At 45.8% G+C, this 15293-nt stretch overlaps 1 protein-coding gene across 1 annotated transcript in view; it reads right to left on the bottom strand.

Annotated features, from left to right (window-relative positions):
- PLEKHG1 (pleckstrin homology and RhoGEF domain containing G1) overlaps positions 1 to 14763 on the bottom strand; it is a 213263-nt gene extending 198500 nt beyond the window's left edge. The window contains exon 1 of the mRNA XM_042940075.1: positions 14723 to 14763. The gene's annotated coding sequence lies outside the window, so the exon portion shown is untranslated. The remainder of the gene's footprint in view (positions 1 to 14722) is intronic.
- Between the last annotated feature and the right edge of the window lie 530 nt (positions 14764 to 15293).

Genomic DNA, 15293 nt, shown 5'->3' with positions numbered 1-15293 from the left:
TTTACAGAGAATTCCATCTCGGAAGACGCCTTTACATGTGCATTTGGCTAGTTATGCAAATGATAGGCACACACTGTAAGAAGTCGAGGGAGTGAAGAAAGACGAGGACACGGCATCACTTAGAACTCACAGACAATCATGGCTAATATTGTGGTGCTTTCCTTCCAGTCTGGCCTGTTTGCTTGTTTATAAGGAGAAGGGGGAATTAAATAATTTAGTGAACTCTGACCTTTTCCCTCCCCCATCCCCCCCCCCCCCACTGAGTATTATAACACAGGCATTTTTTAGGAGAGGAGTTGAAACTGTTGACCTGTTGCTACTTGCCGCAGAAACTCCTCTGAAAAATATCAGAAATGCCCCCTCGCCTGTTTTAGGAAAAGTGGACAGGCTGTTGCCATTCTCAGTGGGCCCGGGAGCACGGGGACCGGTGGACAGCCTGGAGGCAGTGGCAGAAGAGGCTGGCAGCCTGCCCCTGGGGGCACCTGGGGCTGAGACGCCCTGCTCCCTGCTTCCTGGGGCCTGATAGCAGCCCCCTCCACAAGCCTAAATCCTCTTTTCACCAGCCCGTTCAACCTTTCATCCCCGTCTTCAGAAGCCTCCACCGGTGCTCGGAAGCATCCGTGATCCTCCTGCCAGCCAAGTGGGGAGCAGTTGCTGGTAGAGGGAAGGGAAGCCCCAAACCCGTTGTGGCGGGTGGGGGAGGGGGGGGAGAAGTGTCGCGAAATGCAAACTCAGACCTTATTGTTTTCCTAGGGCTCTTAACAGCACATGGCAGTTCCCTTACCTTGGGCATCTTGCTAGGTGACCTAAAAAGGCTGTCATTCTGGTGGGAGTAGCCAAGAGGCCCCTGTCAGACGAGACCAGGTGTACAATGTGGCTCATGCTGGGCCCCTTACTCCCTGTGATAGGGGGTGGGGTATCCCCAAAAGGGCAACATCATCCATTGCCATCACTCCCCGTCGTCCCATCTGTCTGTCACCTGAAAGCAGACCTGGCAAGAAGGCTGCTGGCTGGACGGCAGGTGGAACTGGCTTCTTGGTTTTAACTGGGAAAGAGAGAGAGAAATTGGGGTGATCAGCTGCGGTGTGATAACAGGCCGGAGGGTGACACAGCCTTGGGAAGCCACGGCCGCAGAAGATCCAGAAACCCGTACTCCATGAGCTGCTGAATTCCCCGGGCTTAGGAGATTTTGTTTTTCCTACTCTTCAGTAACAGTTAGTAAAATCTTTGAGAGTTTCAGCTTTCTCTTCCAAGTACGAATCATCGGGCTTTCATCCCTTCCCCTCCACTGGAAGTGGTCATCAACTTGAAACTGTTCAACTGTGTGAGCGCCTCGCCACAAAACGCAGCGATCAGCTCTCAGAATCTTGCTTTACTTCGCAGCCGTTATGATCTACGTTCTCCACTTGGCTTCCGGGAGACCACAGGCTCCTGGCTTTCCTCCCCTGCTGGCTGCTTCTTCCCCGTCTCCTGGGCTGGGTCTTCCTCCTTATCCATCCTTAGTGCTGAGATGCCCCACAATGAGCCTTCTGGCCTCCTCTTCCCCGTCTACTCTCTCTACGAGACCGTATCTAGCTCCGTGGCTATAAATACTGTACGTTGGCTGGTAGTTTCCAGGCGAGGTCTCCTCTCTGGACCTCTCTCTGGAACACAAGATTCACACTTCCAAGTGCTTTCTCGGCGTCCCTGCCTAGAGCTGAAATGCCTGTTCGAGGTCCAACGTGGCCACAGACTCCTAACTTCTCACCCTTGCCAACCTGCCTTTGTGTTTCCCACCTCAGCCAATGATGCCAGACGCATTCAAATGTCCAGGCTTGATCCTTGATCCTTGGCTTTATCCTTTACTCTCTTCTTCCAATGCCCCACAACCAAGCTGTCCTCAAATCCCATTGGGTCCGCTCTCAGTAGGTATTCAACCATGGCTCACCAGTTCTACGGCTCCTGTTCTGTCCCCAGCACCCATCGTCTCTCATCTGGACTGCTATGAGCCTCTTTAACTAGTCTCCTTGCTATACTCATGCCTCCCCGGTGCTGATTCTATGTAGAGAAGCCAGAGCAAATCCACTCATATTCAAGATCATTATGCTCGTGGGTTCTAACCCCTCCCGTGGCTTCCTATCACACCCAGAGAGAAGTCGTGGTCCTACCCGGGACCTGCTCCCTGGGTACCATTCTTCCCGTGGTCTCCCAGCTGACCGAGGTAGAGGCCGCTCAAAGAGGGCATTGTGGACAGTCTTGCTCAAGTACAAAGAATGGTCTCACACGTGCATATGCACACACACACATGCACCCACACATGCTTTCTCTTGGATCAACTTCTCCATTTCCACTCCTTCCCCGTCTACTCCGAGGCCTCCTTGTCTGCACGTGGCTGACAGCACTGCATGCCCACTCGTCACTGGAAGAACTTCTCTGACGTTACGTGCCTGACAACTGCCTGGAGATATCGCGACAACCCAGATCCATATTCTATAGGATAATACAACGACTGTGCAGTCATCTTACCCTCTCTGCTGGATTATAAGGCCGTTAATAGTAGAGGCAGAATATTAACCAGCCCTATCACACTAAATGAATTCAACCCCAAGGCCCACCAGTTGAGTCAAGTTAATACATAATCTAGATAGAGTGCGTAACACAGCAGGGCAAGGACAAGTGTGGATGCGTGTGTGCGTGCACGCAAATGTGTATTTTCCTACCTACGTACCATCCCCAAACAAATGTCCGTTTGCTGAGGGCTCTTTGAAAATTGATCTCAAAGGAATCTAAAGAGAAACCAGGATTAAAGAGTTACGTGTGGAAAGTTGCTATTTCGTGCTATTCTTTCAGGCGAAGGGTTTTCTACGAGGTCAACATCCTGTTTGAAGCTTCTACCAAGAAAAACATACACATATTAAACAGCAGTGGCAATTTACAGTAAAACAGAAAATCCCACTCCGAGAAGAAAACAACCAGAAACATATTACATTTCAAGCCTCTCAAAGTGGGAGTTCAAATGCCTACATCATTGCTTCACTGTTCAGTTTCACTGCAGAAACAGCATTTCCTCAATCATTCCAATATTACCAAACCTTTCAAACATTTACTTTGGGTTCAATCTGTTGCCCACATGTCAGACGTAAGAATAGTTAACATTTGCAACCCTGATGCTGTACAAGGACGGGTTCTTTTTAAAAATCCCATTATCATGTGGTTACAAGGATATCATTAAAAATCAATACTAATGGAGGCTTATGTCTGTTCTTAGAACAGAATAAAGCCTGCGTGCCATAAAACTCCTTGCATATTACACAGCAACATGTTTGGAAGGCAACAAAGTAGCAATTGTTCATTATTATCTCTTTAATCTGGGATTTAAGTTTCTAATGATCGCAGATGGCAAGAAATTCCTCCAAAAGTGCTCAAGGCAAGAGTGTGATGGAAATCTTTTCTAATTGTAGCAAGCATATGTTGACACAAATATTTATAGTCAATTTTGCCAGGCAGGACACATGTATATCCAATTTTGTTAACCCTGTAATCTCAATAAACAAGATCTATGTGTCAACATTAGATTTCTCAGGTATGTAGTAATTATTTTAACTTCATATTTGAGACTAGACTAGTAAAGACTTTTTTTTAAGATGAAGGTCAAAAAAACGGTGCAGTTTCCCAGAAGGAAACCAGATGTTTAAGTTTCCTTCTCAAAAATGATGTTAGTGTTGATTGGGGGGGGGGGGCGGGGAGGAGTGGGGGGAAGACCACTACCATTTGTAAGGTTACTTTTTCGTTTCTCTTCACTCTGAGATTTGCACGACAAGAATCTGTGGAAACGTTCACTTGTCCTGATGGAAGAAACCACGATAACCTCATTTTCGAACAAAGGAAACATTTCAATGCAGAACAGGGGCTGTTGCCACGTTAGCAAAAGCAAAATTCAGGAGTAGAGATAATAATGCCTTGGATTCTCTTGTAAGTGCAAGTAATTTAAGAGCAGATTTTGTAGCTTAGAACAGAGCTTGGGAAGCAAAAGGATGAAAAAGTTTCTCTCCATCTCTGTCTGCCACAAAAACACCTTCGAAGACATAAATATTTTTCATTTTTCAAATAAACATTTGGTCCAGAATTTGGCATGGTATAAACAAACAAGTCTGCTTATGAACTTGCTGATTGGACTTGTATATCATCTCTAGAACCAGGCTCTGAGCATACCCTTCCCTTGATTCATTACAAGGGGACTTGCCCCACCACAGGGCCTAGACAGTGGTTTTTCTGTCTTCCCTTCCTCTCAAAGTGTCCCATTCACCATAAAACACGGTTTATTTGCTACTTTTCTTTCATAAGATTTTTCTGAGTTTGCTAACAGTTGAGCACAAAGATATTTAACTTTAAATAGTTTTCTATAGCCTTGACCTAAATTGAGGGTAAAAATAACACACACACACACACACACACACACACACACGCACACACACACACACACACACACAGAGTTTCAGGATGAAAATGGAACTACTCCTAACACTTGGTACAATATTATCCCTCTAGCATTCTAGCCCAAATGATGGGCTTGAATTCTTTGATACTGGGCCTGAGCCTTTTGAAATAGAATGGATAAGCACCTATATAAAGAGATTTACTTATCTTAGTCACGTCCCATAATACTTGGCTCGTGCCATAGCCGAACCCTGAAAACATAAAGAACACTTGCCAACAGAGTACATCTGAGTCTTGCAAGGCCAGAAAAACCTGAGTTTGCCAACATGGGTACAGTGATTGTAGAAGCTTTTCTCTTCACTCAAAAGTCCAGGAGTGAATAGCACTGACTTCCCAGGTCCCCATCACCTCCCTTCATACCTAGAAGCACACAGGAAAGCAAGACTGACTCCTGATCACAAGGCACTGGACGGATCTTCCTTTTTTTAAAAAAAAATTTAACGTTTATTTATTTTTGAGACACAGAGAGAGAAAGAGCATGGGCAAGGGAGGAGCAGAGAGAGAAGGAACCACAGAATCCGAAGCAGGCTCCAGGCTCTGAGCTGTCAGCACAGAGCCCGGCGCGGGGCTCGAACTCACGAACTGTGAGATCATGACCTGAGCTGAAATCGGACGCTTAACAGACTGAACACCCAGGCGCCCCTGGACTTTTATTTCAGAAAATCTGGATTTCAAGAGTTGTTTGTTGGTGCAAGGCACTTGGAAGCAAGGTCCCTATTTCTGAGCTTTACTTTCATCATTAGAGTGGGGTTCGAACACTGCCTGCCGCTGTTGAAGTTAGGCTGATTGTGGGGACAGCTGGAAAAAACAAACAAACAAACAAACCCGAAACTGTAGAGAGTGTCTGGTGCATTGAAAGCTTTCAGTACATATTCTTCTCATTCTTTAATCCGAACAGAAATTCCAACATTTCTGTTTGAAGGAAGGATGAAGAATTGATCACTGTATAGGCAAGAATCATCATGATGATGTTAGAGTCTCCTCAGTTTCCTTGTGCAAGCCAACTACAGCCTTCCTGGCTGAATTTCTTAAAAGAGACTCCCCTACAGCAGTCGCAGGGTGAGGTGCCACATAGACAGGATGGCCCCCTTTGCCCACGAGAGGTTACAATCTGAATAGGGATGAAATGTACATGATGAAGGCGTTTTTATTCATTACAGCAGGCAACGCTTGAGTACTCACTTTGTGGGTGGGTCCTGTGTCCTTATAGACACAATAGGGAGGGGCAAACTGAGGTTCGGGTATGGAGGGTACAGGGAAGGAAAGGAAGGTTCTCCTGCGGTGGGGTCCCTTGGGGTGTGGCTGGGGCACAAGACCCAAGAACAAGGAGCAGGCATGAGTAAAGCAGGAAGGCATCAGCACACCCAAGGCCCAGGCATTTCCAGCCCACCTGGAGCACAGGCCAGTCATGGCAGAAAGGGCTGGAAGGGCTGGCAGAAGAGGCAAAGGTCCCACAGGCTGAGAGATGGAGTGAAAAATATATAATGCATCTGCAGACACAGACAATCCCTGCGGGATTTCACACGGGTATCATACTCTCTTAGGTGCTGCTGGTGGAGGAAAATAGATCTTGCCTATTCTTCTGTTAAGAAATTTTGTATTAGATCAGTTCTTCAGGGCGCCTGGGTGGCTCAGTCGGTTAAGCATCTGACTTCGGCTCAGGTCATGATCTCACACTCCGTGAGTTCGAGCCCCGTGTCGGGCTCTGTGCTGACAGCTCGGAGCCCGGGGCCTGTTTCCGATTCTGTGTCTCCCTCTCTCTCACCCTCCCCTGTTCATGCTCTGTCTCTCCCTGTCTCAAAAATAAACGTTAAAATTTTTTTTAAAAAAATCTTGTATGAGGTCAGTGGTTCTCAAACTTTTCTCAGGATCCCTTTTACATCCTCAGAAACTACCGAGGACCCCAAAGAGCTATTGACCATGTGGTTTATGAATTCTAACATTTATCATATGAGAAGCTAAAACCGAACAAACTGAAGATTTTCAAAATATGTACTAATTTATTTTATTTTATTTTATTTATTTACTTTTTAAAATATTTTTATTTATTTTTGAGAGCAAGAGACAGACAGACAGACAGCACGAGCAGAGGAAGGGGCAGAGAGAGGGAGGGAGACACAGAATCTGAAGCAGATTCCAGGCTCTGAACTGTCAGCACAAAGCCCAACACGGGGGTCAAACCCACAGACCACAAGATCATGACCTGAGCCGAAGTCGGACGCTTAACCAACTGATCCACCCAGGCGGCCCTGTATTAATTTATTTTAAAATAACATTCACAAAACCCATTACATGTTAATATAAATAACACTTTAATGAAACATAAAAATTCTTTATAAAATTTTTTTAAAAATGTTTATTTATTTTTGAGACAGAGAGACAGAGCGTGAGTGGGGGAGGAGCAGAGAGAGGGAGACACAGAATCTGAAACAGGCTCCAGGCCCTGAGCTGTCCTCACAGAGCCCGACATGGGGCTTGAACTCACGAACTGTGAGATCGTGACCTGAGCTGAAGTTGGACGCTTAACCGACTGAGCCACCCGGGTGCTCCTGGAACATAAAAATTCTTAAACCAAAAACACTTAGTGAGAAGGCTGGCATTGTTTTACAGTTTTCTAAATTTCCTGATTATCTGACTTTATGGAAAAAAGACAGCTGGCTTCTCCTATCTACCTTAGCATTCAATATATTGTGATATCATATGGCATATAGTCCCTGGCGAGCTTCATAGCACCCTTGTGAGAGAAGAGAGTAAAAAAGGCAAATAATGTTTTAGTATTATTATAAAAATAGGTTGGCCTTGTGGGCCCTCTGAAAGGGTCTTAGGGACCCACATGTGAACCACAGACCGAACTCTGAAGACTGCTGATCTCTGATACTGATGATTCCAAGGGATGCGGAGTTGAGAAACTTTGTAACAACAAATACTGAAATGCCCTGCTAACGCTTTTTACTAAGCAATATTTAAAACGGTGCCTACGACCTCACACAGTTCGACTAAAAGACAGCACCGTCATTGACCCCAAACAGCACAAACTCTCAGAAAAATATATAATGCCCCCCCCCAACACTCCCCGCCACCATCAAGGTCATTTAACTTGCAAAATAGTGGGGGGGGGGGGCAGGGATTCCCCATCTGTCTTCCTCTTTCTGGCTACACCTGTGTGGTTTAAGGCACGATCATGTCCAAGGTGACTTCAGCGTCCCCTGGTGAATTATACTAGAGTGAGTTGCGGTGTAAAGAGAAGTGAAACTTTAAGAATGTGTCCCTGACATGCAGGACCCTTAACAAATGACAGAAGCGGCCTCTGTTCAGTCATTTCCTACAGAACAACAACAACAAAAGATTTTAGTTAAGACTCCGTATCTACTGGACACAAAAGGAAGTGCTACCTCCTCTGTGACAGATGCGCTGAAACAATGCCATCGACTGGGTCTTCTCCTTAGAAAAGGGAGGGGGCTACTCTAAACCCCCGCCCTCCCCCCCCCCCCCCCGCCCCGTTTGTTTCTCTTTCCCCTAAAAGAGACTTACACGCTTTTAGGCATCTGGGAGGCAGGATAAATTGTACAGATTTATTTACTTCCTCTGCCTACCACTTGTAACATCAACAAATGAGATGTGTTTGGGTAACCCTAAGAAACAGAGCCCACCCTTCCGAATCCATATCCCTTCTCTATCCCATCACGCTGCCTTACTTTTCTTCACTGCGCTGGTTATTCCTGAAAACGTTCGACGTTGACTTGTTTGTGTCCGTCTTCTGCAGAGAATGCAAACTCCGAGAGGGCAGACCCCCAGTGTGGCTCACCCCTGCACCCACACAACCAACGAATGGCGCCTGGCACAGAACTGGCGCACAGATATTTCCTGAACGAACACACATGCACATACTCATCATTACGGCAGAAGTCTAGACGACCTCACAAAAGACAGCCACGTCAGTCAGAAAGATCTGGCAATTTACAAGACAAGCAGAATAGAACACACAATTGGCTCTGTTCACCCTCACTTGGATTAAGCGGGTGTGGAGGGGCGCCTGGGTGGCTCAGTTGGTTGAGCAGCCGACTTCGGCTCGGGTCACGATCTCGCGGTCCGTGAGTTTGAGCCCCGTGTCGGGCTCTGGGCTGATGGCTCAGAGCCTGGAGCCTGCTTCCGATTCTGTGTCTCCCTCTCTCTCTGCTCCTCCCCTGTTCATGCTCTGTCTCTCTCTGTCTCTCAAAAATGAATAAACGCTAAAAAAAAATTAAAAAAAAAAAACAAAACGGGTGTGGAGTGCTCACTGTCACAGAGGGAGTGACAGTGTTTGCATAGAGCCCTTCCCCACTTGCACAAATACTGAAGGGGTCTGGAGGGACAAAGGACAGGCCAGGCGGCTGTAGCAAACTCCTGTGGGATGAGGACCTGCCAGGTCTGGCCCGAGGGTGGCTGGGAATGGACAGAGCTGAGGGGAAACTGAGTCCAGGTGCCTTCCTGCCACGAGGACACAGTCAAGGCTGCCCAGCACCTGGGACTTCCTGCCGATGGCCAGACAAGGATTTGGGGGGCACAGGTTTGGAGTTACTGCCAATGACCAAACCTGAACCAGTGTTTTTCTTTCCCTTCACATCCACCAACATCTCCTTTCAGATTAAAAATTCAAGAAACGTCGGGGCGCCTGGGTGGCTCAGTCAGTTGAGCGTCTGACCTGGGCTCAGGTTATGATCTCGCAGTTCATGAGTCTGAGCCCCGCATCGGGCTCTGTGCTGGCAGCTCAGAGCCTGGAGCCTGCTTCGGATTCTGGGCCTCCCTCTCTCTGTACCTGCCCCACTCACAGTCTGTCTGTCTGTCTCTCTCTCAAAAATAAATAAACATCAAAAAAAATTTTTTTAATTCAATAAATGTTATACACAGAGGCCCAAGAAACATACGATGAAAGTAAACACAAGGACAAAAGATAAGAATAAACAAACACCATGAAAATATAAAGACGGTAACGATCGTGTGCTTGTGACCAAATAAAGCATGGCATTTATTTATAAGATGTGGCATCATAAATGTCAGCGTTAATGCTCCAAAACACCCTCCTTGACTCAAAACACATCTTTTGGGAAAAAGAAATCAATTTCATGCCCAAAACCGTAAGCAGTCCGAGCAGCGAACGGGTTGTCCTCTACAAGTTCTGTCACCCTAGCAAGAACTCAGACTTGGTTTTCACTCTTGGCTCCTGCGAGGAACAGAGTTGGGGCTATGCTGAGCCCCGAGTCTCTGGAAAAGCCGTGGGGAGCAAAAAGGGGGAGGGAGAAGAAAAAAAGACATTTCTTCTTTCAAGTCTGAGGAAAGAAAGCATCTAGAAGATACATTGTATTTTCCTTACCCCTCCCTCCATTCCATTAAAGCCTCCCTTGGGTCCTCAAAGGTTCTCTGCTCTCCAACTGCCTACCTTCCCACTTAACCACCTGCTTCCTTAGTACGGAGGGTCTCAGTGGCATTAGGAATAAAGCAGCTAATACTGGATTAATTTCATTGCAAACGTGTCAGAAATGTGCCTATGTTTACAATCTTCTATTGCCTTTCAAGGAAGTGTGAATCCTGAGTCTCCTCTGAGCTGGGTGATGGTATGAGCTAATGCAAGTTTGGAAAAAGCGAAAGACCCGTCTACAAGGGCGGGAGAGGGGAGCATGTGCAAGAATGTGAGAGTGTTTTGGGGGGACAGAGGCATGTGGAGGTGGGACCAGCTAAAGCAAGCAGGAGTGTGAAGGAACCTCAAGCACAGGGCAGAGGTGACCTTTGAACCCCCACCCCCAGGCTTTAATCACATGGATCTCCCGGTAGGTAGCAGTTTGAGGAAAGTCACCATTGGAGTCGAATTGTCTAGAATCTGTCCCCAAAGCATGTCTAAACTGGTTTTTGCTTTTCCTGGTTTCTTCCCTTTGGTTTCTGAACAGGCAGATCTTTCACAAAGTTAACACACCCTCCTCTTGCTCTGTGGCTACTGCCTCTCCCCCCAAGTCGGAAGCCTGGCGTTTCCACTGGGGACGTCCCTAGCAGTAGCCAGGCAGGGGCCACACCACCCTTTGGCTTTTAATTGTCCTCAGTAATTTAGAGACTGCCTTTATTTAGTTTGCCCCACACTTGGAGGGAGATCACTGCTGCTTTTCAAAATGTTTTGTCGGGTCAGAAACTACCCAGATGACTGCTGTCTGCTATGCTTCCTCTCTGCTTCCCTGGACTGAAAGGGGGTACCCTCCTCCTGAAGACTCTTCCTTAGCAACTCACAAGAGCCAGGTATTAAATTTCAGGAATGTTGCAAGCCGGAGGTTAAAGTCCTCATTAAAACATAAACAATATGAACTTTAAATTAAATTATATTAAACACAAAGATATAAATGCCCCAAACTCATCACTCTTAATTATTTTGCCAGTACCAATGCTTTTGAGGTCATTGATATCTACTTTATCTGTATGGTAGAAATACTATTTTAATGGTGGACTAGTGTATATTTCTTCCCAAGTCTGCATTCAATTAATGTCATATTGGTACCAAAAGTAGCCACAGTGGGGACATTTACACCCTGGAAGTTGGCAAACACTACAAGTCTGGGCGTGATTTGTTCTGTTTATGTCTAAGAAAGTGATGAAAAAAGTTAATAATGCAGATTAAAACATAAAAGGGTGTTATGTTTATAGCTGTAACATTGTATCAATAGCACAAAAAAATGAGGAAATATTCATCCAGCTCTCAATTCAGTACAGAAGTCATGTCATTGATGAGTGAGTGAAACTCTGACATACATCTTCATTGTTTCACTTTCCTCTTATGAATGTGAAAGAAAATAACAGTACTCACATCGAAACTATATTCACTCAATAACGGGTTGATTACGAATACAAGAAGTTTGGCAAACATTAAAAAATCATTCTGTGCAAATCATTTTGTATTTTTATCACTATTTGCAAATTGTGTGCTTTGTGTGTTGTGTATACACACACACACACACACACACACACACACACGCCTCCCTACCCCCACCCCAGTAGGCTGTTAGACATTCACCAGCACGTGCACCATATTCACTTTCCATCCTCCTGTGCTTGGATCTATTCCCTCGCCCCCTTAAGACCTGTTCCCACACCCCAGGCCGCCCACAAAACAATGCTTGCTGATATGCCCATCAATAAGCTGGAATCGTTTGTCTGTCAAATGGCCTCAGAGAATGGAAGGAAATCCTTTGCATTTATAAACCCTGGTGAGCTCTCTGCACTCCGCCTCATAAGCCCACTCACACCAGTAGGCGGCTTTCTTCCCCACTTACCATCAGTATCACCGTTCTGAACTCTCCTGGGCAGCTTGGAAAGAGATAAACACTTCTATTAGACCAAAACCTTATTGAGTCCTACAGGAAACTTTGGCAAGCAGATTTAGAGTTTTGCACTGCAGAAGGCTTCATGACATTAACACATAGCCTTTTTTAAAAGTCCCAGAGCTTTGCGTAGTTTAAAAACTTTTAAAGCCCAAGTTTATTTTGCCACACTGGTAATGAACTGGTTAATTCCTTCTCATCAATTTACTTGTACATTTCACTAGGGCATCAAGTTTGATTTTGGAATGCCAATAGAAGACAATCCCATTGACTCAACTGGAAAAGAAAAGTGCTGTCTTAGCAAAAACTTTTTAGAAAGGAAGTCTCTTAATTCTTCCCTGGGCCACCGTGAAAACAAGTGTGATTAAAGCGATTGTTGTTCCTCAAACTCAGTGAAGCATAAATGGATTCTATAATCTTCACCAGAAGCCTGCCACCAAATGAGTGGTGCTTTTTTTTTTTTTTTTTTTAACTTAACAAACCTCCAACTCAGGATACCCTGTTACAGAGGATTTCCTGTAATTCTCTGGGAATATGCAATAGAAGAAAAGTCACAGAATCTACATTTCTGAAAATGCACAACTTAACTGCCCTTCTTCAAATTCCTCATTTTGGCAAAAAACATCTTTGCTATTCTAGTTCTCGATGTTCTTTCTAATCCTCTCAATCGTGTTGAAATCATCCCACACTCAACGGAGGTCTTAATTCGACAGCTTCCGCATTTCCCAATGGCTTTTTTTCCTATCACAGTGGAATGAGGATATTGAAACCGCAATCATTTCTTTGATTAATCAGTTCACTCCACACGTGGAGTCCTTCAAGCAAGTGTCTGATCAGCACACCTCTTTCAGAGAAAAGCAAGTCTGCACAAGACATTAAACCGATGGAAGCAAGCAGATCATATCGGTTTTCAGGTGTTTCCTGATGTCACCATGAATGACTGACATCCTATGGTGACTAGCATCTTGAGAAGCTTCCTCTCCAGAAGAAACTGCTTCTGACTCTTAGTAAACAGCTCTTGCCAAAATGAAGCGTTAGTTGGAAATGCCCAGTTGTTAATCAAACACTAGCATCTAATGTTTATTTGTACTTAAGTGGGGCATCCCGCCAGATCTTAAATATTTTAGGTACGGTTTTTGCTTTCAGAGAAGACGCCTCAGTTGTCAATCAAGTGGTTTGGAAGCTACCATAAGCCACAGTTTGGCAAGGCACTCGAGCAGGACAGTTCAGTGACTCTGACTATACGTGCTCCTTCCTTCTGGAATGCCACACCTTGCAATGTCACCTTCCTTTTCTCTTAGCATGTGAGTCGTCCCCCAACTAGCCACTCTTCTCTTCTATAATAAAGCAATCCTCACTTGTAACCAGACAAATGGCTGCCCATACTTAAGATGATATCTTTCAGTGCAATAAGAGAGAAGGAGCTTGGGTCCCTATGAGCAGAGAGCTACCTATTGGCCTTGGACCTACTCCGACCTGTGAGTTCTGGCAGTTGAATCCAACCCCAACCCATATACCACTGGCAGTTGAATCCAACTGGCAGTTGAATCCAACCCCAACCCATATACCAAGCATACTATGTGCATGAGATCTGGAGTTGGTCCGTTGGGCACTGATCCCAGCGCTGCCATCGATTAAATGGGTGTCTTTGGACAAGAGATCTATCTAACCGGTATTAAACTTCAGTTTCCTCACCTGCAAAATGGGGATGGTTGTGCACAAAGTGCTTGCGGGCATGAAATTAGTAAGTGTACGCAAAGCCTCTAGAACACTGCCTGGGCTGGGAAGTGCTCAGTCAACGTCAGTGTCATTGCCATTGCCACCTCCACCACCATATCTATCTGTCTTGAGTCTGCCATTTCTCGGTATAACCAGAAGGCAAAGCTTCATACCCATTACCTTGGTTCTTGGACTGCCTCACCCTTCTCCCATGCCCGCTCCCCAGATGCCCTGCCCCTTCCAGGCTCCATACGGCTTATTTAGAATTTCCACTGTATTCCTCACAGCAGACTCTGCCCACTGTCATCCTTCTTCATTCTGACTGTTCTCACAAAAAATTCTAGCCTATGTGGCTTTACATCTGTATATTTTTCCCATTGTGAGAATTTAAGTACATGCAGGAGTATTACAAAATTTCCACTGGGATTTGGAAAGGGGGAGCATTGCAACGGAGGAGGAAGGAAATCAAGCTGATGCCAGCTCTCAGAGGGTCAAATTGGCCAAGCAAGAGCAAACAGAGAATTCTGGATTGTACTTCGGGGTTGGTGTGAGGGGCGGGGGCATAGATATGGAATGCAGGAGAGGGCGCACCGGTGTGTGTTCTGGTAAAGTGATCGGAGTTGGATCTAACGCTTTTGAACCTCTATGTGCCGTAGAGAGAGATTGAGCTTGGGGGTTGTAGCTTATACAAAGCCTGATTCACCTCAGATACCAAGTTAACCCACCTCAGAGCAAGGTGCAGACTTGGAAACAGAGGGCAACTTCTTCAAATCATGAAATCGAGAAGGCATGTGCATGTATTAGATGAATGATGGAGAGGAAACTCATTTTGTATCTAAACTCATTGAGAACCGATTTGCCAACATGTTACTGACAAGACCAGTATGTCCCCAGATTCATTTGGGAGCCCAGTGTGCTTGAAAATATTCTTACTTAGATAGGAATCTAGAGTGTAACCTGGTCGGTCATTCATTCAAGAGAGCACAAACTCTGATTTTCATGCAACTATTTTCCCCTAGTGTTCCCTCAGTGGATTTCTTTAAAGGATTTCTTTAAATCTCACTATTCGTAGTAAAAGCTCTTCGAAGTAACCTCAAAGGGGCGGTATACTGCCCGGAAGTAAAACGACAACACTGTTTTCCCATTCCCTAGTAAATCACAGTACAAGTAAGAAACCCTGAAGGGCTGACCTCCACAGAAGGCGAAAGAGAGTCTGGGCGGAGGGGAGGAAGTCCTGGGGAAGCAGCACTGGCGAGGGCCAGCTTCCCTTCGGTGGTCCCCTGCCCCCGATCAACCCTTGCTGGCCTTTCTCTCTCTCCTGGGAGCTCCTGCCTTGGAGACTGTTCCAACAACAGTGGCTTGGTGACAAGGGGGAGATCTCAACTGTCCATTAAGCGGCTGCTAAAGGCCAAGCACTGTGTCAACAATTTATCTGCTATTATTATGTGCTCATGACAATCCGATGCCGTAGTTACAACTGTCCTCCCCATTTTCTGGAAGAAGAAGTAGCTAGGAGGTAGCACAGCTCACATTCAAGGGCAGTCCGTTCAACTCTGAAAGTATGGACCAGGCTATCTTTATTCCCTGCTCAAGGCGACGAGAAATGGAATTTCACATCCTCTGAGGCAAGTGCAGCAGGTTCAAAAATGGCCTCTTCCAAGTTAGAACTCATCGAAGACACCAGTCTCAGTTCTCCGGTACATGTAAACATAAGACAGAATTATGCCTCAACTACACGATGAGTCGGGGGGGGGGGGGGTG

This window comes from Panthera leo, chromosome B2 (assembly GCF_018350215.1).
Source record: "Panthera leo isolate Ple1 chromosome B2, P.leo_Ple1_pat1.1, whole genome shotgun sequence".
NCBI lineage: Eukaryota > Metazoa > Chordata > Mammalia > Carnivora > Felidae > Panthera > Panthera leo.
The sequence above is the reverse complement of the archived record's forward strand: the minus strand, read 5'-3'. Positions and strand labels throughout refer to the sequence as shown.